The 24461-nt window shown below is 48.4% G+C and overlaps 1 protein-coding gene across 6 annotated transcripts in view; it reads right to left on the reverse strand.

Moving 5' to 3' along the window:
- SHANK2 (SH3 and multiple ankyrin repeat domains 2) overlaps window positions 1-21447 on the reverse strand; it is a 672686-nt gene extending 651239 nt beyond the window's left edge. For 5 of the 6 annotated variants that reach the window (XM_077286975.1, XM_077286974.1, XM_077286973.1 and 2 more), the window contains exons 1-2: window positions 21315-21447; window positions 5087-5177 (exon numbers count right to left, since the gene is read on the reverse strand). The gene's annotated coding sequence lies outside the window, so the exon portion shown is untranslated. Of the gene's footprint in view, window positions 1-5086; window positions 5433-21314 lie in introns of those variants that run through there. The other variant, XM_077286980.1, reaches the window with a different exon arrangement.
- Between the last annotated feature and the right edge of the window lie 3014 nt (window positions 21448-24461).

Below are 24461 nucleotides of genomic sequence, written 5' to 3' on the forward strand. Positions count from 1 at the left end.
AATTATACCATTTTCACGTCATCGTTCAGTCCACTGAAGTCAGTGTTCCCTGTAACAGAATTAAAATAATAAACAACACTATTCCTCACCTGTCCGCCGAGAAGATAATAATCCATTTGTCCCTCGGCTTTTTTAGCTATGTTTAATCTAAATAGCAGTCTTTATTGTTGCATGATGTGACTATACAACCTTCCATCCAGAAGAGACACTGAGCTGTGCATGCTTGCTCAGCGCCTCGTGGTGAACTCCTGTCACCTCACTGATGTCACCGCGAGCGTGAGAAAGTGCTCACGCTCGCTGTGCCTTCAGAAAGGTCCTAGGAGTTCACAGCCAATGAACTCAGTTCAACTCACTAACGTTAGCGCAAACGCCGTTAGAACGTTTCCCACTGAGCTCGGGTTGACGTCAGTGAGTTGAACTGAGTTCATTGGCTCTGAACTCCCAGAACCTCTTTCTGATGGCACCACGAGCGTGTGAACTTTCTCACACTCGCGGTGACTTCAATGAGCTGACAGGAGATCACCACAAGGCACTGACCTGAGCAAGCCCGCACAGCTTAGTGTCCTCATGCTGGATGGCAGGCTGTATAATCGCATCATGCAACAATACAGCCTGCCATCTAGATGTATGCAAGTGAAAAAGGAAAACCGGTCACAGGAGCGCAGGACAGAGGACACAGACACCAGTTTGGGTTGAACCACAACGCGTTTCAACGGCATAAGCCATCTTCTTCAGGTGGATGTTACGTTCAGGTGAAACATCCACCTGAAGAAGACGGCGTATGCCATTGAAACGCGTTGTGGTTCAACCCAAACTGGTGTCTGTGTCCTCTATCCTGCGCTCCTGTGACCGGTTTTCCTTTTTCACTTGCAAGCAATTTTCGCCCTGGGGGTATCTAGCTGGAGCTGCGGAGATTCGGGTGCCTATCTTCCCCTTCTTGGGACTCCTGCTAGCGCTCCACTCACAAACCGCTAATCATTGTTACATATTTGCCATCTAGATGTAGCAGAGCTAGATGCAGGACAAATGGATTATTATCCTCTCGGCGGACAGGTGAGGAATATTGTTCTTATTTTAATTCTGTTACAGTGGTCATTGACTTCAGGGGACTGGGTGATGACGTTAGTATGGTTTAATTTAGATTCATAAAAGGAGTCTGTGTCATTCTTTCAATTAAAAGACATTATTCTGCATGTGTTTTATTATACAATATCACTATGGGTTTAGTAATGGAGCGTCTTATAGATGCTTCTCCATTACTAACATTTGGGCTTGATGTCACCTGACAATACAAAGGTGACATCAACCCCCTCAAACTTTCACCCCACTTGCCACCGCACCAGGGCAAGTGGGAAGAGTGAGGCTAAGTGCCAGAATTGGTGTATCTTATGGATGCGCTTTTTGGGGGGCGGCTGAGAGCTGATGTTTTAGTCTGGGAGGGCACCAATATCACTGGCTCCTTCATAGGCTATTAATATCAGCCAGCAGCTGTCTGCCTAGCCTTTGCTGGTTATTAATTATAGTGGGACCCTACATCCTTTTTTGGGGGCGGTCCCCTATTTTAATAACCAAGAAAGGCTAAGTATTCAGTTGTGAGCTGAAATTAATAGCCTGGGAACTTCCATGGGCATTACCCTCTTCCCAGGCTATAAACATCAGCCTCCAGTCGACGTCGCTCCGGTCCCGCCATATTATGCCTACTTCTTTTGACTAGTCATAAGTCAGAAGTAATGGTCACAAGCTCTCAGTGCAAATCAGTGCAAGCCAGAACCAGGCTCTTGTAGACCTGAGTTGAAAAGTGGCCTCCGACTTGCTCCAGCAAACACTGGAGCGATCCGGCAGATCACATACTGCTGAAGACCATCAGGAGCGGCGGCGTTAGAAGGTGTAGGCGGCAGCAGGTAAGTATAAGACTAGGTACAGGGACCTTAGATTAGAAGCACCACTCCAGCACTACAATTGAAAAAAAAGACTGGTGTGGTACTTTTGGTGCATGTAATTGAGGCTAAAATTCATTTTTATAATTTAATTGAATTAAAAAATGTGCACTGTTTGCCTTCTATTGCTGGTTGCAGAATGAGCAAACTGAGAATCCATCAGTCAGCCCACTATGACGACCTGACACACAGTTTGCAACTAAAAAAAGAGACTGTAAAAGCTCAGAGGTGCAAATGAAATCCAATTGCAAAAATAATTTTTAGCATCACATATATGCATTGGAGTAAAAAATAAATTTAAAAAAAGTAGGCAACCCCTTTAATATGTTTTAAATATGTTCAACCCCTTGCAGGTGCTCCAGCAAGAACTAAGAGATGCCTGCAAAGCTCACTGCTTCTTCGCAGTTTTTTAAGCAATCGGTGGCCGTCTCAGGACCTGAATCTCCACCAACCTGTAGAACATGCAAGATGGTAGAGAATTAAATGAAGGGTACAATTTAAGTGCAACTCCAGAGAGTTAAAAATTACTTCAGTTTGTGCCAATCAGGTGACGGCAACATACCTGCTGTTAGAACAGCATGACATATCTACAGTATGCAGCGACCTAGTCTTTTGTGCAGCCTGGAAACGTTCCTGGCATCATCATCCAATTACATACTAAAAATACAACTCTGAATGTGTAAAATGTAAATAGATTCAGAGCTGCCGCCAATCACTGCCCCACATGCTCTATTGGGGAAGAAATGTTTGGTTTTCCCAATGCTGATTTGTCAGAAGTTGATCTATGTGTTTCTTCTGACATTTGGCACATAGATAGTTTCAAAATATACAGGAATCTACATCCCTCATCTTCCATCAATTACAAGGCCAATCCTAATCCCGTCCTGCAAGCAGATGATGCTGGTTAAATGACGAGTATTCTGCTCGATTCTCACTGCCCTACAAGTAATAAGGTAAAAACTGTGAGCCTCAAGTCTATTCATGGCAAGAATAATGAGAGAATACAGCTTCTGTATGGACGGTAGAATGGATTTTATTCCCATAAGGCTTAATTACACTAACGAGCATCATACATGTCATCGTGTGGTACTGTGAAACTTTCTCTGTATACAACTTAGGACTACAAGTCCCAGCACAACAATAAAAGCTGCACTGTTGGACTCTAATGAAATTGTTTAACTTTGTTATTTTTGCTGGGATTTGCCAATTTTGCTGAGACTTCTAGTGAATCCATAAACAAAACGTTATACTTTGCCAAGTTGAAGATACCTGGTGTCTTACGAGCAGATGCATATTTTTCTCTGTGGGGACAAAAAAAATCTTGAAAAATGGATAAGGCTGTAATTCCCACCAACATGTAACTCTGCACTTGCTATAATGAGGTGATCCACAAATGCATTATTTATACCAAACTTATTGTATACATCCACATAACCTTCCGCATCAATCTAAAAGATGGGAAGAAGAAATATGTAGTAGAGTATCCGATATAGTAAGGCCAGGGCTGCACGGCAACATGTCATCCGACAACAAGATAGCAGTGTTCCGTGGCAACATTACATGTTGATTTCCTATAGTGCTGCACAATTTAAGTTGCAAGAGATTGCAAATTTCATGCAACTTGTATATACCGTATATATTTTTTTCCCGCATAATAGCAGCCGTAAAACAGTCGCAAGTTGCGCAAATGTTTTTGGTTGCACGACTTGTCTGAGAAATTGCTGAGGCGTGACGTATGTAGCCCCACAACTGTCTGGGTTATCTTCAGAGACCTATCCTCAATAAGCCATTCGTGCTGAACAAACATCAGGAAATTACTTAAAAAGTAATTCCAGAAAGCAACAACCTTGCAAAGGGATAGACTCACTTGTGCTTCCTCGGTGTCATTTTTCAGAGTATAAGCGTTGTTTATGGCAACCTGCATTCTGCAAGTGAAGTTTTCCCAGAGGCTTGGAGATTTTGTCAAAATTACCTGCAAACTATCCATTTCCAAAAAAGACTACCACAAACAGCAGCTATGCTCTGATGCCACCAGCAGGGCAAAGGTCCCTGCACAAGCAATGACTCTCATGCCATGAGAGTATTGACTCCTGTCCAATGTACCCTCATTATGATATTTCAGTTGCAATCATTCTGTGGTTCGGAAGCAACTTTTACATCCCATATCCTATATTATATATATATAATGATACAGTGTATATGTTACAGCACCGAGAGGCTGAGCGGAGCTCCAGCCTTGAGATCATTTATACCCCGCTTGATGAGTTACAGAGCCCAACTCTTCAGCTGACGTGCCTAAAGATATTTTCACATTTTTATCTTTATGTTTCATGTCTGGGTAGATGTTCACCTAAATGTATTAGACCTGTTTTTTCCATCCCGTTTTCTCTAGCAGTTTTGAAACTGCCATAACTGGCATGTAGAATACGTTCTCTGCTGAGAATTTAAGACAGAATTCACTCAACATTGAAATCATCAAAGAAAATCTGCAAAAAAAAATGGAATGACTTTTTGCAGCTGCGTTTGGATGAGGTTTTGAAAACATCATATACATGTACTGTAAAGTAAACGGTCATATATTTTGTGGAATCTGCACCAAATCCGCGATGTCTTCTTACGCTGCTATGTAGCGGCAGCATGGAGTTATTTCAGCGGCATAACTTGTGCCGTGGCCAAAATCACAGTGAATCTCGGAGAAAACGCTGTCAATGTATAGAGCTGCTTATAGGAATATTTATGCAGCCTAAACTCTTGGGAACTGGAGCGCTCAGTGAACAAAATTTGCACTGACAGTTTCCAGGGCGAGCACACAAAATAACCCTGTAAATAAAAGTCTCAGACATTCATGTCAGACTACAGTGCTGCCATTTAGTAAGAGGAGAGCTCTTTGCATTGTCTCCATATGTAACCAGATAGCCATGGATTGTACCTCAAGGTGCACCCAGTAAAAGCACCGACTCTGCTTCTGCACCAGGAAACGCAACCTAATTAGGTCCAGAGCACTACAATACTAATTTTATAAGTCAGTGACCTAAATTAAAACAAAGTGTGCGATCTCCTACTCCCCCCCCCCCAGCCCTAGACATACTTTCTATTATAAGACACGCTGTCAATTAGAGATGCAATAATGTCTGTAAGCTGGCACGTACCTGTGTCCAGAATGACTGGGCATTCATCAGAAACAGACGATGATCTGCAGGTAAGGTCAAAAAGAAAAGGTCATATCCCGGGTCACAGCTCCTGGAGGGGAATCCAAAAAGGAGGAGGGTAAAATGTAAAGAATATGGATGTCCTGAGCAGAAGAAACAGGTGACAAGTAGTGTAGGTATGTCCTTGTAAAAGGCAGGGATATCTACCCTGGATAATTAGAGGGTGCCCTTAAAAATAAAAAAAAAGTGGGGTATCCAAACGAGAAGAGGAATGCGGATCTCCTGGTTCTAAGAAGTTGGCTGTCCTCCCTGTATGCGATCCTTCTCGCAGCTGATAGCTCCCAATGAAACAGTTCAAGCAAGTGGAATCAGAGAGGGAGACCTGAGGAGGGAGGGAGATAATGGGAAAAGGAGGAGGACGGGGAGAGGAGGGACTGCGTGGAGGCTCCTCTCAGGGAAGAATTCACTCCTCACCTGGTAGATAGTAAGGAGGAGGACGAGCAGCCGTGGCTTCCACTCACAGTTCTGTGTAATAATCTAGACCTCTTATGGAATCTCTGGCTTGCTGCGGAACTACAAGTCCTACCAAAGACTGCAGCAAGTGAAATGCAACCGACATGGCAGGAAATCAGCAGCACAGACTACAAGATACCTTAGTCAGGAGTCCTGACGATTTTAACAGGATCAGCCAACAATCTGAGTTCATGCTGACATTTTTGTAACGGATCCTGTTGAACAGAAGAACAAAAGGGAACAAAAACCGGATGCAAACGCAAACCAGTGTTTCCAATTTTAAACAGATCCGTTAAATAAAACTATTTAGAACTGAGAGTCCGTAGTGGTTGATACCTTTTAATGGCTAACTGAAAAGATGGTAACAAATTGCAAGCTTTCGAGACTACACAGGTCTCTTCATCAGGCAAAGACTAAAAGAAATTCTGAAGAATCACATATTTATGCACAACAGCATAGAAAAAAAAAAGGGGGAAAAACCATGGATAAGACAAGTGACATGAAGCAGAATTACCATGGGTGATGAACAGTTATGTCCATAGATATTGGGCCAGTTCTTAGATAAGGATTGTTTTATTGGGGTCTCGTTCTGTTGTGATGACCCCACATGGTCTGAGGGGCAAGTTCCTTAGTTGATATAAAAAGACATAAATCCGTGCGACACATTCATACCTGCAGTGAAAGTGTCAAAGGTCGTCATCAGTTTATATTCCCAGACTCTTCTGTCTCTCTGAGATTTGAAGTTACCTTTTAACACAAGTAATTTCATGTCCATAATGTTATGATTTGGGAGACAAAAATGTATTGCCACAGGTAGATCCATTCTTTTTTCTCTTATTGTATGGCGGTGAGAATTCATTCTTGTTCTAAGCTTTTGCCCTGTCTCCCCCACATACAGACCCCCAGTTGGACATTTAGTACAAATAATTAGGTACACCACATTAGAAGTGACGCAGCTGAAAGTACCTGGGATCTTGTAGTCCTGATGTGAATTGGGGATCTTTATCTTGTCCGTGGTCAAGACACAAAAGCATCTAACTGTGTCATTAATCTCTCAGATTATAAACCCAACAAAGTGGAGGGAATATTTCAATGATACAGAAGATTCAGAACCCACCTGGACTGAAGGAAAAGGGATCCTAACAACAAAGAGGTCAGACTGGACACCTCCACCTGGACGCAACCCTCATTTGGATAAATATATAGACTCCTTCAGACATGTGATAAAATCCACCATCATAGATACTAACAGGAGACAAGCATCCAACATCAGTGCCCAGGAGAGAAAGGCCATACAGTCTCTGAAAACCAACAAAGAAATCATCATCAAACCTGCTGACAAGGGAGGTGCAATAGTCATGATGAACACATCAGACTATATGAAGGAAGCAAACAGACAACTTATGGACACAGGCTACTACAGAAAATTGGAGTCGGATCCTACACAGGATTATTACAAGGAAATAAACAAGTTGGTATCTTGTCTGCCCGACGAATCCATAAGAGCTAATTACCTGATACCAGAAAGTCCAAGAACAGGGACATTCTACATGCTTCCCAAAAACAACAAATCTGGAAATCCAGGAAGACCAATTATTTCATGTGTGGGCACCCTTACTGAGCAGGTATCTGGATGGGTAGAGGGTATTCTTAAACCCCCGGTAAAGGATACACCCAGCTTCATTCAGGACACAACTGACCTATTGAATAAACTATCAGCAATAGGTCCTCTACCAGAAGGAACCATCCTGGCCACCATGGATGTGGAATCTTTGTACTCCAATATCCCACACCAGGATGGATTAAATGCCTGCAAATTCTTCCTGGAAAACACAGGGACTGATGCAACTTCTGTGGTGAAACTTATAAAATTCATCCTCACCCACAATTACTTTGAATTTGACAAGAAGATCTATCTACTGGAGACTGGCACAGCAATGGGAAGTAAAATGGCCCCACTGTATGCAAATCTTTTCATGGCCAAGCTTGAAAGCGACTTTTTGTCCTCATGTCCCATCAGGCCTCTGGCGTACTACCGCTACATTGATGACATTTGAATCATCTGGACGGAGTCTGAGCCACAGCTAAAGACGTTCCATGAACAGTTTAATCAATTTCATCCTACCATCAACTTGACACTCAACTACTCCTGCACTGAAATTAACTTTTTGGACACCATCATTAAGCTGCAGAACAATAAAATAGAGACATCCCTGTATCAGAAGCCAATCGACCGTCCAACATAAATTAAATGGGTCAGTTTCCATCCAAAACACATAAAAAACTCCATTGTCTACAGCCAAGCCATCAGATACAATCGCATATGTTCCAACCCAATGGACAGGGATGAACACCTTGGTCACCTCAGAAAGACCTTTTTGAATCAGGGCTACCATCCAAGAACAATTGAAAACCAGATTACAAGAGCCACCAGAATATCAAGGAATCACCTGCTACATTACAAAGCTAAAGAAGAAAATAACTGGGTACCTCTAGTAGTTACCTACAATCCAAATCTGGAGGTGCTAAGGGGAGCTACACGGAAATTACAACCTTTACTACAAAAAGATGCCCAATTACAATCCATTTTTCCAGACCCCCCACTACTGTGTTTTAGGCAGCCCCCAAATCTAAGAAGCATCATTGTCAAGAGCTCCCTGTCCTCTCCAACAGCTGCAGGAACCTTTCCTTGCAATCAGAAAAAATGTAAAACCTGTCCATTTATAATGACCCCGGACAAGATAAAGATCCCCAATTCACATCAGGACTACAAGATACCAGGTACTTTCAGCTGCATCACTTCTAATGTGGTGTACCTAATTATTTGTACTAAATGTCCAACTGGGGGTCTGTATGTGGGGGAGACAGGACAAAAGCTTAGAACAAGAATGAATTCTCATCGCCACACAATAAGAGAAAAAAGAATGGATCTACCTGTGGCAATACATTTTTGTCTCCCAAATCATAACATTATGGACATGAAATTACTTGTGTTAAAAGGTAACTTCAAAACTCAGAGAGACAGAAGAGTCTGGGAATATAAACTTATGACGACCTTTGACTGTCTTAGTGGTGGAATGAATGTGTCGCATGGATTTATGTCTTTTTATATCAACTAAGGAACTTGCCCCCAGACCATGTGGGGTCATCACAACAGAACGAGACCCCAATAAAACAATCCTTATCTAAGAACTGGCCCAATATCTATGGACATAACTGTTGCTTCATGTCACTTGCCTTATCCATGGTTTTCCCCCCCCTTTTTTTTTCTATGCTGTTGTGCATAAATATGTGATTCTTCAGAATTTCTTTTAGTCTTTGCCTGATGAAGAGACCTGTGTAGTCTCGAAAGCTTGCAATTTGTTACCATCTTTCAGTTAGCCATTAAAAGGTATCAACCACAGAGGACTCTCAATTCTAAATATTTTTCTATCTACTGGCTAACACGGTACCCAAATATATTTCTTTCCTGTATTAAATAAAACTGAAACTTTTGTATCTGTTTACAACTGTTTTTGTGCAGTTTTGAACTGATCTGTTTTTACTAGAAGTGTCTCTGAACCTCTTGTATTGTTCTGGACAAGCACAGTGGCAGTAAAGGCTCATGTTTATACAGGGCTCTATTAATCCATCGCTGTGGCCTCCGTTAGGGTAGTATGCGAAGGAGTGGAGAACTACACTTTTGCTGTTACACTGCAGCCATCAAGTAGGCGGTTGCCACATCTGTGTCATAGCTTTGCACTGGATGTATATGTCTTCCTGATGTGCAGTCTGCACCTGTTCAGATGTAATATATATATATTTTTTACAATGGGAGTCAATTGTGACCTATCCATCTATATATCCATACATCACAGCCGTTTGTTGCAGGTACGCTATACATCAGAAGATCCTTTACCATAGGCCTAAAATTAGAGATTTGTACAACCATCCCCAGATATCTCTCCTCAGTGGACACAAGGATCAGATATGTCAAGTTTTACCAAGTGACAAAGCCCCCACTATAAAGAGGGTGCACAAATGCAGGGTGCCTTATGTAAAGCCGTAAACTGTTCTCTTTTTATATTTTCATCTGTTTACTTTTGCCCTCATTTTTAAACATTACCCCCCCCCCCCCATACTGTCACTCAGTACATTTATAGGATGCAGCATTACATTCTGCCCCTTGCCAAGCAGCCTAGACATTAAAGGGAAAATCCAGTAAAAACTGGAGGTTTCCTTTGGAATTATTTATCAGGGAATCTTCCTGACCTTTTAATGGAAGCTTTTTGCTGAGATTTCAGAGGGATAAACATGTTTGGACTGTTGCCTAGCAACATCAGACACCTCTACTGGGTGGCCCCCTACAGATGACCGCTCCGACGGAGATCTAACTGCTCACATACAGTATTATACCCTCCAAATATACCAATTCTACCGCTAAAGTACCACATTACTGGCACTAAAAAGGTGCCTGATGCAACCATCACATGTTGGGGGCAGTGTATATACCATCACATGTTGGGGGCAGTGTATATACCGTCACATGCTGGGGCAGTGTATATACCGTCACATGTTGGGGGCAGTGTATATACCGTCACATGTTGAGGAGCAGTGTATATACCGTCACGTTGGGAGCGGTATATATACCGTCACATGTTGGGAGCAGTGTATATACCGTCACATATTGGGGGCAGTGTATATACCGTCACATGTTGGGGGCAGTGTATATACCGTCACATGTTGGGAGCAGTGTATATACCGTCACACGTTGGGAGCAGTATATATACCGTCACATGTTGGGAGCAGTGTATATACCGTTACATTTCGGAGCAGTGTATATACGTCACATTTGGGGGCAGTGTATATACCGTCACATTTGGGGGCAGTGTACATACCGTCACATGTTGGGGGCAGTGTATATGCAGCGCCCCAGAGTCCTGGTCGTTGCAGTAATGTCGCTCTGCTGCTAAGGAGGGTGATGTTACGTCTGATTGCACTAAAGGAGTTCACCTGACCAGGTATCACACACACACTACACTTCACACTCCGGCCACCAGGGGGAGTGGTTCTATCTAGTAGTCCACTCATCACGCTCTGGTAAAACTGGGGGTTGGACAGGAAGTTAGGGAGAAAGCAGCCCGGGAGAGTTCGGGAGAGGACCTGTCAGGGGTGGGATCCTGACAGTGGCCTAGCGAAAAGGACAGATCATTACGGAGCCGTGCTTTAAGGATATAGCGGCAGGCTTCTTAGAAAGGACACGAAGCGAGGTTTATTGTGGAGAAGTGAGAAGCGAGATCACAGCACTAAAGGAGAATAGAACCAGTAGGAGTTGTGCCTTAAGATCGTGGCAACATCCTACTGAGGCGCATAGCCGGTGGCCGGGGCACCGAGGAAGTAACAGACTCTACGCATTACTTCGAACTACGGCAGGACAGTTAACTTCAGGTTGGTTGTCTCACCCTTTTACACCTAACGAAGACAACGGAGGCAATAGTGGGAGAGGGGCATCTCTAGGGTCCCAGAATAACTCCAGGCCTACCCCGTCATACGGGTGCGCCCTAGCCATATCATCTAGGGGACGGAGAGAGAAAGAACATCAGAAACAGACACAACAGTTGTGAGGACTATCCCGTGGTGCTCAGCAGGGAGGTACTACAACACACAGGCGCTAGAAGGTAGGCACTGATTTCCACCTGCAAAGGGAACTCTGTATGTGCCTTCGGACCGGCCGGTCTCAGCCAGCCCTGTTAGCAGTGCTCTGGATTGCGGATTCCGAAGCCTTCAGTAAAGAGGTAAAGAGACTGCAACCCTGTGTCCTCGTTATTCATCGCACCTTGCACCGCGCACCCTCATCACACCTTTCATTGGATGCCCCTTAGCAGGGTCACGGACTGGGTCTAGCCACCGTGACAACCCCAGGACCGAGACAGAAGAGGCCCGGTAACGAGTACCCCGCGGCCCTGCGTCTGGGGGCGCTCCAATTTGGCGTCACGAACAGGATCTACTTAAGCCTGAGAATCAGGTCATGTGTGCCTTGGAACTGTGTCTGAATTGTGCTTGAACCGTGATTTATTGCAAAGACTGTGTATTGTCGCTTGCCGCCAAAAGTGCCCGCCAAAATCCGCCATAGCTTCGTGGGCAGAGTCAGCAGAAAAGAGCGCGGAGCGAGGAGACGCGGTGAGGTGCCGACTCCGGAAGAGGAACCCCGACTCCCACCAGGTTAGCAGAGGGGAGGAGCGGCCATGTCTGATTCGGGAGGAGCGGAGGCGGCGGCCGCAGCCGCAGGCTCAGGGGCACCTCCAGGCCCCGCAGTAGACGCAGCCGCGGGCCTTGTATCACCGCCGGATGCCGCAGAGCTTGCCGCCGCCATCAGCCCGCCGGATACTGCCGCGGCTACGGCAGCCATCATGCCCTTCTCCATGCCGTACCTACCTGGAGCAGCCTGGCTCCCGCGATACTCTGGAGAATCTCATACATTAACTGACTTTAAAGAAGGGATTTGTAGCCTGCTCGAGTTTTATCCCTTGAGCCTCAGAAAGTTCATATGATAACCGGCCAACTCTTTGGAGCAGCTCTGAGAGAAGTGAAGTCCTGGCCCGCCGTGGATAAGAGAACTGCGCAGCAGGTCTTTGCAAAGCTCAAAGCCACCTTTGACACCCGCACCGCTACGGAAATTAAATTGACTTTCTATGGGTGCAAGCAGAGGCCGCAGGATAGCTTACGGGACTATGCCCTTAAAGGGCCACTGTCACCCCCTCCAGCCATTATAAACTAAAAGAGCCACCTTGTGCAGCAGTAGTGCAGCAGTCTAACAAGGTGGCTCTTTTAGTTTTTTATTCTGTTATTCCCTCAATAAAGCGTTTTAAAATTTGCCCTAACTACCTGTCTGTAGACCTGGAGGCGGTCCGAAGCCTCCTCTGTGAATCTCCCAACGGCCGTCACTCTTTTCTTCTGGGGATGTGGTCGCCGCCCCCTTCGCGCTGTTTCATCTTAAATCCGGCGCCTGCGCTGTGCGTGCCTGCCTGGGACAGGCGCAGTCTTCATTGTCCGTCATAGGTCAGATGCAGGGTGCCTGACTGCGCCTGTGCGGGCAGTGCGGCCACCCTGTTGCTGAATCCCCGCCCCGCACTGTGTTATTCATTATGCACAGTGCGGGGCTGGGGTTCCTGGGCATGCGCACTGCGCTGTTCAGACGCTCCCCCGGTCCCCCGCCTTCCAGCGTTGCCGTAATATACAGGTTTCCTTGCCAGCGTTTGGAATGAAGCAGCCGCAAATAACAACGCTGGAAGGCGGGGGAGCGTCTGAGCTGGGGGAGCGTCTGAACAGCGCAGTGCGCATGCCCAGGAACCCCAGCCCCGCACTGTGCACAATGAATAACACAGTGCGGGGCGGGGATTCAGCAACAGGGTGGCCGCACTGCCCGCACAGGCGCAGTCAGGCACCCTGCATCTGACCTATGATGGACAATGAAGACTGCGCCTGTCCCAGGCAGGCACGCACAGCGCAGGCGCCGGATTTAAGATGAAACAGCGCGAAGGGGGCGGCGACCACATCCCCAGAAGAGAAGAGTGACGGCCGTTGGGAGATTCACAGAGGAGGCTTCGGACCTGCCTCCAGGTCTACAGACAGGTAGTTAGGGCAAATTTTAAAACGCTTTATTGAGGGAATAACGGAATCAAAAACTAAAAGAGCCACCTTGTTAGACTGCAGCATTACTGCTGCACAAGGTGGCTCTTTTAGTTTATAACGGGTGGAGGGGGTGACAGTGGCCCTTTAATCTCCAGGAGGCACTGCGGGCCATCAAGCAGAGTGACCCAAACAGCATGCAAGATGAAGATAAACTCCTGAAAGAGCGGTTCATCGAGGGGCTCCTGTGCAGTCACCAAAGGGCCCATGCAGAATCAAGACCTGACTTTTGCGCAATTAAAAGATAAAGCCATCCAGGCGCTACCAGAGCGACAGCCCAGCCGTGCCGTACCTCCCAGGCGTCAAGCCCTCACGTACCACCAGGAGGTGGCGCCGGACGCGCCCGTTTCCGCTGAGGCCGATGCCCAGATCCAGGAGGACGACTCCCCTGCAGGACTGCGCCTCCAGATGCAGGAGCTGACCAAGAGCGTTGCTGCCCTAGCCCGGACCGTCCAATCCCTGCAGGAGGCCCCCAAGGAGAAGATCCAGCTGGCTTCCAGACCGGAGGATGTCCCCTGGCAGCGACAGAGGAGGGTTCCGTCGACCAGAGGCAGAGACGACGATCGTTTTCATCGGGACGGACGACCTATCTGCCTCCGCTGCCACCAGGTGGGCCATCTTGCAAGGTACTGTCATTTAAACGAGCAACCCCTGGGGCAGAGGGCCAATCCCCAGGAGTAGGACGGTCAGGCCAGCAAAATTGGAGACCCAAATACATCGGAGGGTGGCCGGTTCTCCCCATCGTGATCGACGGTATCCCCTTGAACGCTTTGCTGGATACCGGTTCCCAGGTGACGACTATGCCTTACATCCTTTATAGACGTTATTGGGAGGACACCGACATTACCCGTGGCCCCGATGATGATTTCACCATAATAGCTAGTAATGGTCAGCCATTGCCACAAGTGGGGTATAAAGAGGTCACCATCAAGGTGGGGCGGGTAGAATTGGAAGCCCAGGGAATTGCCATTGTTGATATTGACCGACGTGAATGTAACCCCATGATGACCATTGGTACTAATGTCATAGAAAATTGTCTTGCAGAAGTTATTGTCTTGTTGCAGCAGGTAGCAGAAACAGCTGGCTACAGTGAGCAACGTGCCTTGCAGAAAGAAATCAGAGCTCTGATGCAGAGACAGCAGGTGGAGTTGACTGGTGGTAAGATTGGCCGGGTCACAGTGAGTGATTCAAACCCCATTGCAATACCCCCCAGGAGTGAAATGTTAATATGGTGTCGGGCAGCCATAGGTCTCAGGGGTAAAGACTATCAGGCCCTGGTAGAACCTGTGTATTCAGATCATAGGCTTACTCTCCTGACAGCCAGAGGGGTGGTTGACGTCCGCAAGGGAAGGGTGCCAGTACGTGTTCTTAACTGTGGGGAGGAAGAGGTCCACCTAACCAAATATGTCACACTTGCCAAGCTGTTTACTGTTAATAATAGTGTGATACAGGCACCCGGGCCCTTGGTCCCGTCCAATCCGGCGGGGAACGGCTCTGCAGGGCTGACGGAAGATTGGTGTCGGGAATTACACGTGGGCACTGACTCTACCCCATCTCATCAGAAACAGGGAGCCTACAGGGTGGTTCATGAGTATGAGCGGGTATTCAGCAAGCACCCCCTAGATTTTGGGCAGGTAAAAGGGATTCAACATCATATCCCCACAGGAGATCACCCCCCCCCCATAAAAGAAAGATACCGTCCTGTACCCCCAGCTCATTATCAGTGTGCCAAGGACATGTTGCGAGAGATGAAGGAGGCTGGGGTAGTGAGAGACAGTTGTAGCCCCTGGGCAGCTCCCTTAGTCCTCGTTAGGAAGAAAGATGGCACCATGAGGATGTGTGTGGACTATAGGCAACTAAACCGCATTACACATAAGGATGCATACCCCTTGCCCAGGATAGAGGAGTCATTGGCTGCTTTAAAATCTGCTAACTACTTCTCTACCTTGGATCTCACTAGTGGGTACTGGCAGGTTCCCGTCGCAAAGGCGGACAAAGAAAAGACGGCCTTCACGACGCCGATGGGTCTCTGTGAATTCAACTACATGCTGTTCGGATTGTGTAACGCATCGGGAACGTTCCAGAGGATGATGGAGTGCTGTCTGGGACACAAGAACTTTGAAACCGTGCTGCTATATCTGGACGACGTCATTGTCTTCTCTAAAGGTACCGTCACATTAAGCGACGCTGCAGCGATAGCGACAACGATGCCGATCGCTGCAGCGTCGCTGTTTGATCGCTGGAGAGCTGTCATACAGACCGCTCTCCAGCGACCAACGATGCCGAGGTCCCCGGGTAACCAGGGTAAACATCGGGTTGCTAAGCGCAGGGCCGCGCTTAGTAACCCGATGTTTACCCTGGTTACCAGCGTAAAAGTAAAAAAAACAAACAGCACATACTCACCAGCGCGTCCCCCAGCTTCTGCTTCCTGACACTGACTGAGCTCCGGCCCTAACAGCACAGCGGCTTTCACTTTCACTTTAGGGCCGGCGCTCAGTCAGTGTCAGGAAGCAGACGCTGGGGGAGGTATGACGCTGGGTGAGTATGTACTGTTTGTTTTTTTTACTTTTACGCTGGTAACCAGGGTAAACATCGGGTTACTAAGCGCGGCCCTGCGCTTGGTAACCCGATGTTTACCCTAGTTACCAGTGTAAAACATCGCTGGTATCGTTGCTTTTGGTGTCAAACACAACGATACACGGCGATCGGACGACCAAATAAAGTTCTGGACTTTATTCAGCGACCAGCGACATCACAGCAGGATCCTGATCGCTGCTGCGTGTCAAACTAAACGATATCGCTAGCCAGGACGCTGCAACGTCACGGATCGCTAGCGATATCGTTTAGTGTGACGGTACCTTAAGACCTATGACGAGCATTTGAAGCACCTGGCCGAGGTGTTTGAAGCTCTGTCCAACTTTGGCTTAAAGGTGAAACCGTCCAAATGCCATCTGCTAAAACCTAAAGTGCAGTACCTGGGCCATGTGGTGAGTGCTGAAGGAGTGGCCCCCGACCCCGACAAGGTCACGGTGATCAAGGACTGGCCGACGCCTGGTAACCTTCATGAAGTCCGGCAGTTCCTCGGGTTGGTGGGCTACTACCGGAGGTTTATCAAGGACTTCACCAAGAAGGCTGCGCCATTGCAAGACCTGTTGGTGGGCCAATCCAAGAAACCCAAGGGTAAGAATACCCCATTTGATTGGAACGATGGACTGGAAGGATCGTTCACCTGCTTAAAGTCGGCGATGACGGGAGAAGAGGTACTGGCCTACCCTGAATATGACCAACCGTTTGTATTGTATACGGACGCCAGCAACGTGGGGTTGGGAGCCATGCTGTCCCAGGTCCAGAAAGGCAAGGAAAGAGTAATCGCTTACGCCAGTAGGAAGCTTCGCCCCACTGAAAGGAACCCTGACAACTACAGTTCCTTTAAGATGTAGTTCTTTGCCATTGTCTGGGCCGTGACGGAGAGGTTCAAACACTACCTGGCCTCAGCAAAATTCACCGTCTTCATGGATAATAATCCGCTAACGCATTTGGACACAGCGAAACTCGGCGCCTTGGAGCAGCGGTGGATGTCCCGGTTGTCCAATTACGACTTCACCATCAAGTACCGGGCAGGGCACAAGAATGCGAATGCCTATGCATTGTCCTGAATGCCCCACTTGCCCGAAACGGAGGAAGATCCAGAAGCATTTGAAGAGGTAGAGCTGCCCGCTTTCCATCGCCCCAAGGCCACCCAGTGCTCCCATCAGGTGGAGAACAGGTGCAAGAATAAGCAGGGCGCCCCGTTGAATCCCCTGCCCCATCACGGGTGGGCAGAGAACCAGGATGGTGACCCTGCGGTCTGTCGGGTGAAAGAGCTCCTGACGCAGGCAGGTTTGCATCCCGGCCCGGATGATCCACCAGAGGCATTACAGCTATGGAAGGGGAGGGGCAAACTGTTTATTCACAATGGTAAACTGTGCCGGAGAAGCATCGACCCACGCACTCATGAATTGGTATGGCAGATTGTGGTCCCAAGACAAGACGTGCCAATGGTCCTGGGAGCGTACCACGATGGGGCAGGACATTTTGGATGGAGGAAGCTAGAGAGGCTACTCCGAGGGAAGTTCTACTGGATCGGCATGAAGAAAACCATCGAGAAGTGGTGTCGAGAGTGTGGCCCATGTAGCCTGCGCAGGAAGGATCGTGACAGCCAACGGGCTCCCTTGCAGCCCATCCTCACCAAACGGCCGCTCGAGCTGGTCGCGCTAGATCACGTGAAACTAACATCTAGCCGGTCAGGTTATATCTAAGCTCTCACCATCGTGGACCACTACTCCAGATTCCTGGTAGTCGTGCCGGTCAAAGATCTAACGGCTAGGACGGCTGCTAAAACCTTCCAGCAGTACTTCTGTAGACCCCATGGGTACCCGAAGAAGGTACTGACCGATCAGGGGCCAGCATTTGAAGCGGAGGTGTTCCAGGAGTTCTGCAATTTGTACGGGTGTAAGAAGATCAGAACCACACCGTACCATCCATAAACCAACGGGATGTGTGAGAAGATGAACCAGGTGGTGATCGACTTATTGAAGGCCTTACCTGTGGAGGAACGGAACTTGTGGCCCACAAAGTTGCCGGACCTGGTGGATATGTACAACCACATCCCGGTGAATTCCACCAACTGCACTCCAGCATACCTGATGTGAGGAAGGTCTAGCAAGTTACCGGTTGATCTGGACATGGGGGTCCTGACCCCCGAAGATATCTCGCCAGATGCGGATTGGGATACAGAGAGGCAACAAAGGTACCACAAAGTACAGGAGTGTGTGGAAAGGAGTCTCGCTCCAGCCAAACAAGAAAGAGACTACAACCAGCATGCTCCTGCGATTCCCTTGTGACCCGGTGAGCAAGTCCTCAAACGGAAGAGGAGACTACACAAGCTTGATGACCACTGGGAAGCGGAACCGTATACCATCCTGCCATCCGACTTCGACAATACGAAGGTCTGTCTCATCAGCAAAGATGGAGGGTAAACCTCAGCGGCAATATCCAGGGACCACCTTAAAATATGCCCTGACAAGCTGAGAGATGGGGAGACAGACCCCGGGACGTCTCCCCCCGTGGAAAAAGAGAAGATGATACACACTGTCCGTGGCGATTTTCCCCAGTCTTGGACTCAAATAAATCAGGCCATTGTGATACCAGTCCTAACGTTTCGTCAACCGAAACCACCAGAACTAAATATGGTACCGGGTCATCTGAGCCCGCAAGCACAGCCGACCCCACCGGAAGATGCCATGCCAGCAGTTGAACCGGCAAGTCCTCCCTCTTCTATCGGTGAATCTGCCATGCCTACCATTAGTAGCAACAGCCCTGAGAGCTCCAACATGTCAGTGCTACCTAGGCTTACTAGAAGTGTAGCTAGGAGACAGTGCACTACACCAGCGATAGCAAGTGCAGCGTGCCCTGTTAGGCCGGTAGCAACGCCTGCACTGCGAAGGTCCACACGTAGCACCAAGAATCAAACTCCCCTTCGCTACAAAACTTGGAAATATTAACGATAGCTGTCATTTGGTTGAAAGTGTTTGTGTAAATATCTTTGTTACGAGTTCAAAACAATGGACAATGGAGTAATGGATGGTGAATTGCTCCAAAACTTTCAAAAGGGATTCCTTTGTTTACCCAGGATCCCTGCTGTTTCAAGTTTGCACCCACTGAACTGGGAGTCATGAACTGTGCATGACCAAAACTTTCGCAACGTTCAAGTGTTCTCACCTCCCATAAAGGGAAGCACTGTTATATTTACTTGTTCATAGTGTTTAATTGTTTATAGTATTTCAAAATTGTGTGTTTTCTGTTAACGTGTATTGTTGTTCTTATTTTCCCAGTCCGGGAGTACTGGATTTAACCGGGGGGGGGAGTGCAGCGCCCCAGAGTCCTGGTCGTTGCAGTAATGTCGCTCTGCCGCTAAGGAGGGTGATGTTACGTCTGATTGCACTAAAGGAGTTCACCTGACCAGGTATCACACACACACTACACTTCACACTCCGGCCACCAGGGGGAGTGGTTCAATCTAGTAGGCCACTCCTCACGCTCTGGTAAACCTGGGGGTTGGACAGGAAGTTAGGGAGAAAGCAGCCCGGGAGAGTTTGGGAAAGGACCTGTCAGGGGTGGGATCCTGACAGTGGCCTAGCGAAAAGGACAGATCGTTACGGAGCCGTGCTTTAAGGATATAGCGGCAGGCTTCTTAGAAAGGACATGAAGCGAGGTTTATTGTGGAGAAGTGAGAAGCGAGATCACAGCACAAAGGAGAATAGAACCAGTAGGAGTCGTGCCTTAAGATCGTGGCAACATCCTACTGAGGCGCATAGCCGGTGGCCGGGGCACCGAGGAAGTAACAGACTCTACGCATTACTTCGAACTACGGCAGGACAGTTAACTTCAGGTTGGTTGTCTCACCCTTTTACACCTAACGAAGACAACGGAGGCAATTGTGGGAGAGAGGCGTCTCTAGGGTCCCAGAATAACTCCAGGCCTACCCCGTCATACGGGTGCGTCCTAGCCATATCATCTGGGGGACGGAGAGAGAAAGAACATCAGAAACAGACACAACAGTTGTGAGGACTATCCCGTGGTGCTCAGCAGGGAGGTACTACAACACACAGGCGCTAGAAGGTAGGCACTGATTTCCACCTGCAAAGGGAACTCTGGATGTGCCTTCGGACCGGCTGGTTTCAGCCAGCCCTGTTAGCAGTGCTCTGGATTGCGGATTCCGAAGCCTTCAGTAAAGAGACTGCAACCCTGTGTCCTCGTTATTCATTGCACCTTGCACCGCGCACCCTCATCACACCTTTCATTGGACGCCCCTTAGCAGGGTCACGGACCGGGTCTAGCCACCGTGACAACCCTAGGACCGAGACAGAAGAGGCCCGGTACCGAGTACCCCGCGGCCCTGCGTCTGGGGGCGCTCCAACTATACCGTCACATGTTGGGGGCAGTGTATATACCATCACATTTGGGGGCAGTGCATATACCGTCACATTTGGGGGCAGTGTATATACCGTCACTTGTTGGTTGGCTGTATATATACCGTCACATGATGGGGACAGTGTATATACCATCACATAATGGGGCAGTATATATCGTCACATGCTGGGGCAGTATATATACCGTCACATGATGGGGGCAGTGTATATACCGTCACATGATGGGGCAGTATATATCATCACATGCTGGGGCAGTATATATACCGTCACATGATGAGGGCAGTGTATATACCATCACATGTTGGGGGCAGTGTATATACCGTCACATGATGAGGGCAGTATATATACCGTCACATGTTGGGGGCCGTGTACATACCGTCACATGATGAGGGCAGTATATATACCGTCATATAATGAGGGCAGTGTTTATACCATCAAATGATAGGGGCAGTGTATATACCATCACATGTTGGGGGCAGTGTATATACCATCACATGATGGGGGCAGTATATATACCGTCACATGTTGGGGGCAGTGTATATACCATCACATGTTGGGGGCAGTGTATATACCATCACATGATGGGGGCAGTGTATATACCGTCACATGTTGGGGGCAGTGTATATACCATCACATTGGGGGCAGTGTATATACCGTCACATGTTGGGGGCAGTGTATATACCGTCACATGATGGGGGCAGTGTATATACCGTCACATGTTGGGGGCAGTGTATATACCATCACATTGGGGGCAGTGTATATACCGTCACATGTTGGGGGCAGTGTATATACCATCACATTGGGGGCAGTGTATATACCGTCACATGTTGGGGGCAGTGTATATACCATCACATGATGGGGGCAGTGTATATAGCGTCACATGTTGGGGGCAGTGTATATACTGTCACTTGTTGGTTGGCTGTATATATGCCGTCACATGATGGGGGGTTTGCACACTTCCTGTCAGGGCTGGGGGTCCCTATCAGTCATGGCCGTCACTCTGCAGCCTGCGAACATGGTAATTGTGGATATCATACAATATTACACCTTCTGTGCTCCTGCCCCGGGTTTCTCACCACACAGCGGGGCCGGTGCTCGGAGCTGTACTCCCGGTAATGTAACCGCGGCCCGCGGTTACTAGGATGACACATTCCGCGCCGGCCGCCCACCGCCGCGCTCTGCCTGCCTGTTACCTCAGGTGTTTGGCGCTCAGTTTTAACTCCTCCCATCTGCGCAGCGAGTACTGATAGATGTAATACAGCCAGTAACCACACGGGGCGCACTGACAGCGATAAGAAGAGACACGAGCTGCACCCCGGGCCCTAACGTTAGGGGCCCAGCACAGGACTACACGCTGTTCTTTCTTCTCGCCCGAATACGGGTACCTGCAGGCAGCACTAGCGGCAGCTCATTGCCCAGGGATTTACCCCTTCCTGCTGGAGCCATTTTCAGTTTTTTTTCTTCGCATTTTCTAAAAGCCATAACTTTTTTATTTTTCAGTATAACCATGCGGGCTTGATTTGTTTCAGTTTTTTTATGCAGGACGTTATGATTTTCAATCACATTAACTTTACTTTGTATTAAAGGGAACCTGTCACCCCCCCCCCCCAGGCGTTTTTAACTAAAAGAGCCACCTTGGGCAGCAGTAATGCTGCATTCTGACAAGGTGGCTCTTTTAGTTCTGGGTGCTGTAACTGCCGAAATAATCAGTTTTGTAATTTGTCCTAAATACCTGGTGTTCAGTCCTGGAGGCCGGCGTTTCCCCCCTGCTTTAGACGCCGCACAGCCGTCACTCACATCTTCTTGGTGCCGGGCGCCGCCTCCTCCTCATCGCTGTTTTGAAATGATCCGGCGCCTGCGCTCTTTTCCCCTGCCTGGTGCAGGCGCAGTGAGCGCTGGCCGTCTGTCCTCATATGCAGTCCAGCTGACTGCGCCTGTGCGGCCGCCCTGCTTGTGAATCCCAGCCCCGCAGTGATAATAAATCAGAAGACACCTCAGGGCTGGGATTCACAGGCAGGGCGGCTGCACAGGCGCAGTCAGCTAGACTGCTTATGAGGACAGAGGACGGGCAGCGCTCACTGCGCCTGCTCAAGGCAGGGGATAAGAGCGCAGGTGCCGGATCATTTCAAAACAGCGCTGAGGAGCCGGCGCCAAGAAGATTTGAGTGACGGCTGTGTGGCGTCTGCAGCAGGGGGGAAAGGCCTGCCTCCAGGACTGAAGAAAGGTATTTAGGACAAATTACAAAACTGATTATTTCGGCAGTTACAGCAACTAGAACTAAAAGAGCCACCTTGTCAGAATGCAGCATTACTGCTGCACAAGTTGGCTCTTTTAGTAAAAAATGCCTGGGGGGGTGACAGGTTACCTTTAAGGTTTCCCATCACTGGAGCAGAGGGTCCGAGGCCACCCCCTGATAACAGCCCATAGCATTATCCCCCTCCACCATCTGTACAGGGGGCACAATGCAGTCAGGGGGAACGTCCTCCTGGAGTCACCAAACCCAGACTCCTCCATCAGACGCAGATAGAGAAGTGCGATCCGTCACTGCACAGAACACGGCTCCTCCAGAGTCCAGTGGTGGCGGCTTTACACCACTCCATCCGACGCTCGGCATTGTGCTTGGTGATGTACAGCTGTGTGCAGCTGCTCGGCCATGAAGCTCCTGGTGGGGGCGTAATGTTTGTGCTGTTAACAGAGGAGGTCTGGACTCTATAGTTATGGGGTCAGCAGAGCGGAGGGGACTTTTCTGTCCTCTGCCCCCCCCCCCCCTCCACTTCATGGCTGAGTTGCTGCAGTTCCTTCCACTTCTCAATAATATCACTCACAGGTGACGGCGGAAGATCCAGGAGGAAGAAATGTCCTGGACGGACTTGTGACCCCTGTGGCTCCTATTACAGAACCGCACTTGTATCAGTGAGATCTGGACCACCAACCGTTCTGTCACAAGGTAGTAAAGGCAGATGACATGGTGGGGGGCAGGAGGTTATATACTGTGTGGCCAGAGGTTATACACTGACCACGAGCAATGGGGCTACATACCAGGGGCAAAGGGGTCAGATGTTATACACTGGGCGTAATGGGCCGGATGTTATACACTGGGGGGGGCATTGGAACAGATGTTATATAACGGTGGAGGGGGGGGCCGGATATTATACACGAGGGGCAGGAAGCCGGATGTTATTCAATGGGGGCGAAGGGCTGGATGTTATACTCCAGGGGTGGGGGACCAGATGCTATACACTGGGGGAAATGGCATTGGATGTTATTCACAGGGGGAAATGGGACCAGATGTTATATACCAGGATGGGGGCTGGATATTATACACTGGGGGTGGGAGACCGCATGTTATACACTGGGACAGGGAAACCTGATGTTATACACGGGGGCGGGCGGGGAGCTTGATGTTATACACAGGGGGCGGGGTGTTATGACCTGGTGGTTAAGAGGCCGCACTGATATGACCTGGTGGATAAAACGCAACATGGGACGAGCTCTGAGAAGGTGGTATCTCTACTGACTGCAGTCCCTAATCCTAACAACAACACTAGTAATAGCCATGGGATGTTCCTGACTCTCCCTAGACACCTCTTCACAGCCTAAGAACTAACTACCCCTAAAGAAGGAAATAGAAAGCTATCTTGCCTCAGAGAAAACCCCAAAAGGAAAGATAGCCCCCCACAAATATTGACTGTGAGTGGAGAGGGAAATGACGTACACAGAAATGAAATCAGGTTTCAGCAAAGGAGGCCAATACTAAACTTGATAGACAGAGAGAAAAGGATACTGTGCGGTCAGTACTAAAAACTACAAAATCCACGCAGAGTTTACAAAAATGAACTCCACACCGACTCACGATGTGGAGGGGCAAATCTGCTTTCCCAGAGCTTCCAGCTAGCCTGAATATGACATAGTGACAAGCTGGACAAAATGAGACATATTTGCAGAGCAATAAAGTCCAAAACAAATGGACAAACAAGGACTAGCAAAAAGTTATCTTCTGCTGACAAGAACAGGCCATATGAGAAATCCAAGGAGAGAACCAAATCCAACCAAGAACATTGACAGCTGGCATGAACTAAAGCCCAGAGCAGGTTTAAATAACAAACCCAGGCAAGGCGATTAGTGAAGGCAGCTGCTACAGCCACCTAAAGGAGCAGCAGTTCCACTCGAAACCACCAGAGGGAGCCCAAGGGCAGTACTCACAAAAATACCATTAGCAACCA

The sequence above is a fragment of the Ranitomeya variabilis genome, chromosome 2 (genome assembly GCF_051348905.1).
Source record: "Ranitomeya variabilis isolate aRanVar5 chromosome 2, aRanVar5.hap1, whole genome shotgun sequence".
Taxonomy (NCBI): Eukaryota; Metazoa; Chordata; class Amphibia; order Anura; family Dendrobatidae; genus Ranitomeya; species Ranitomeya variabilis.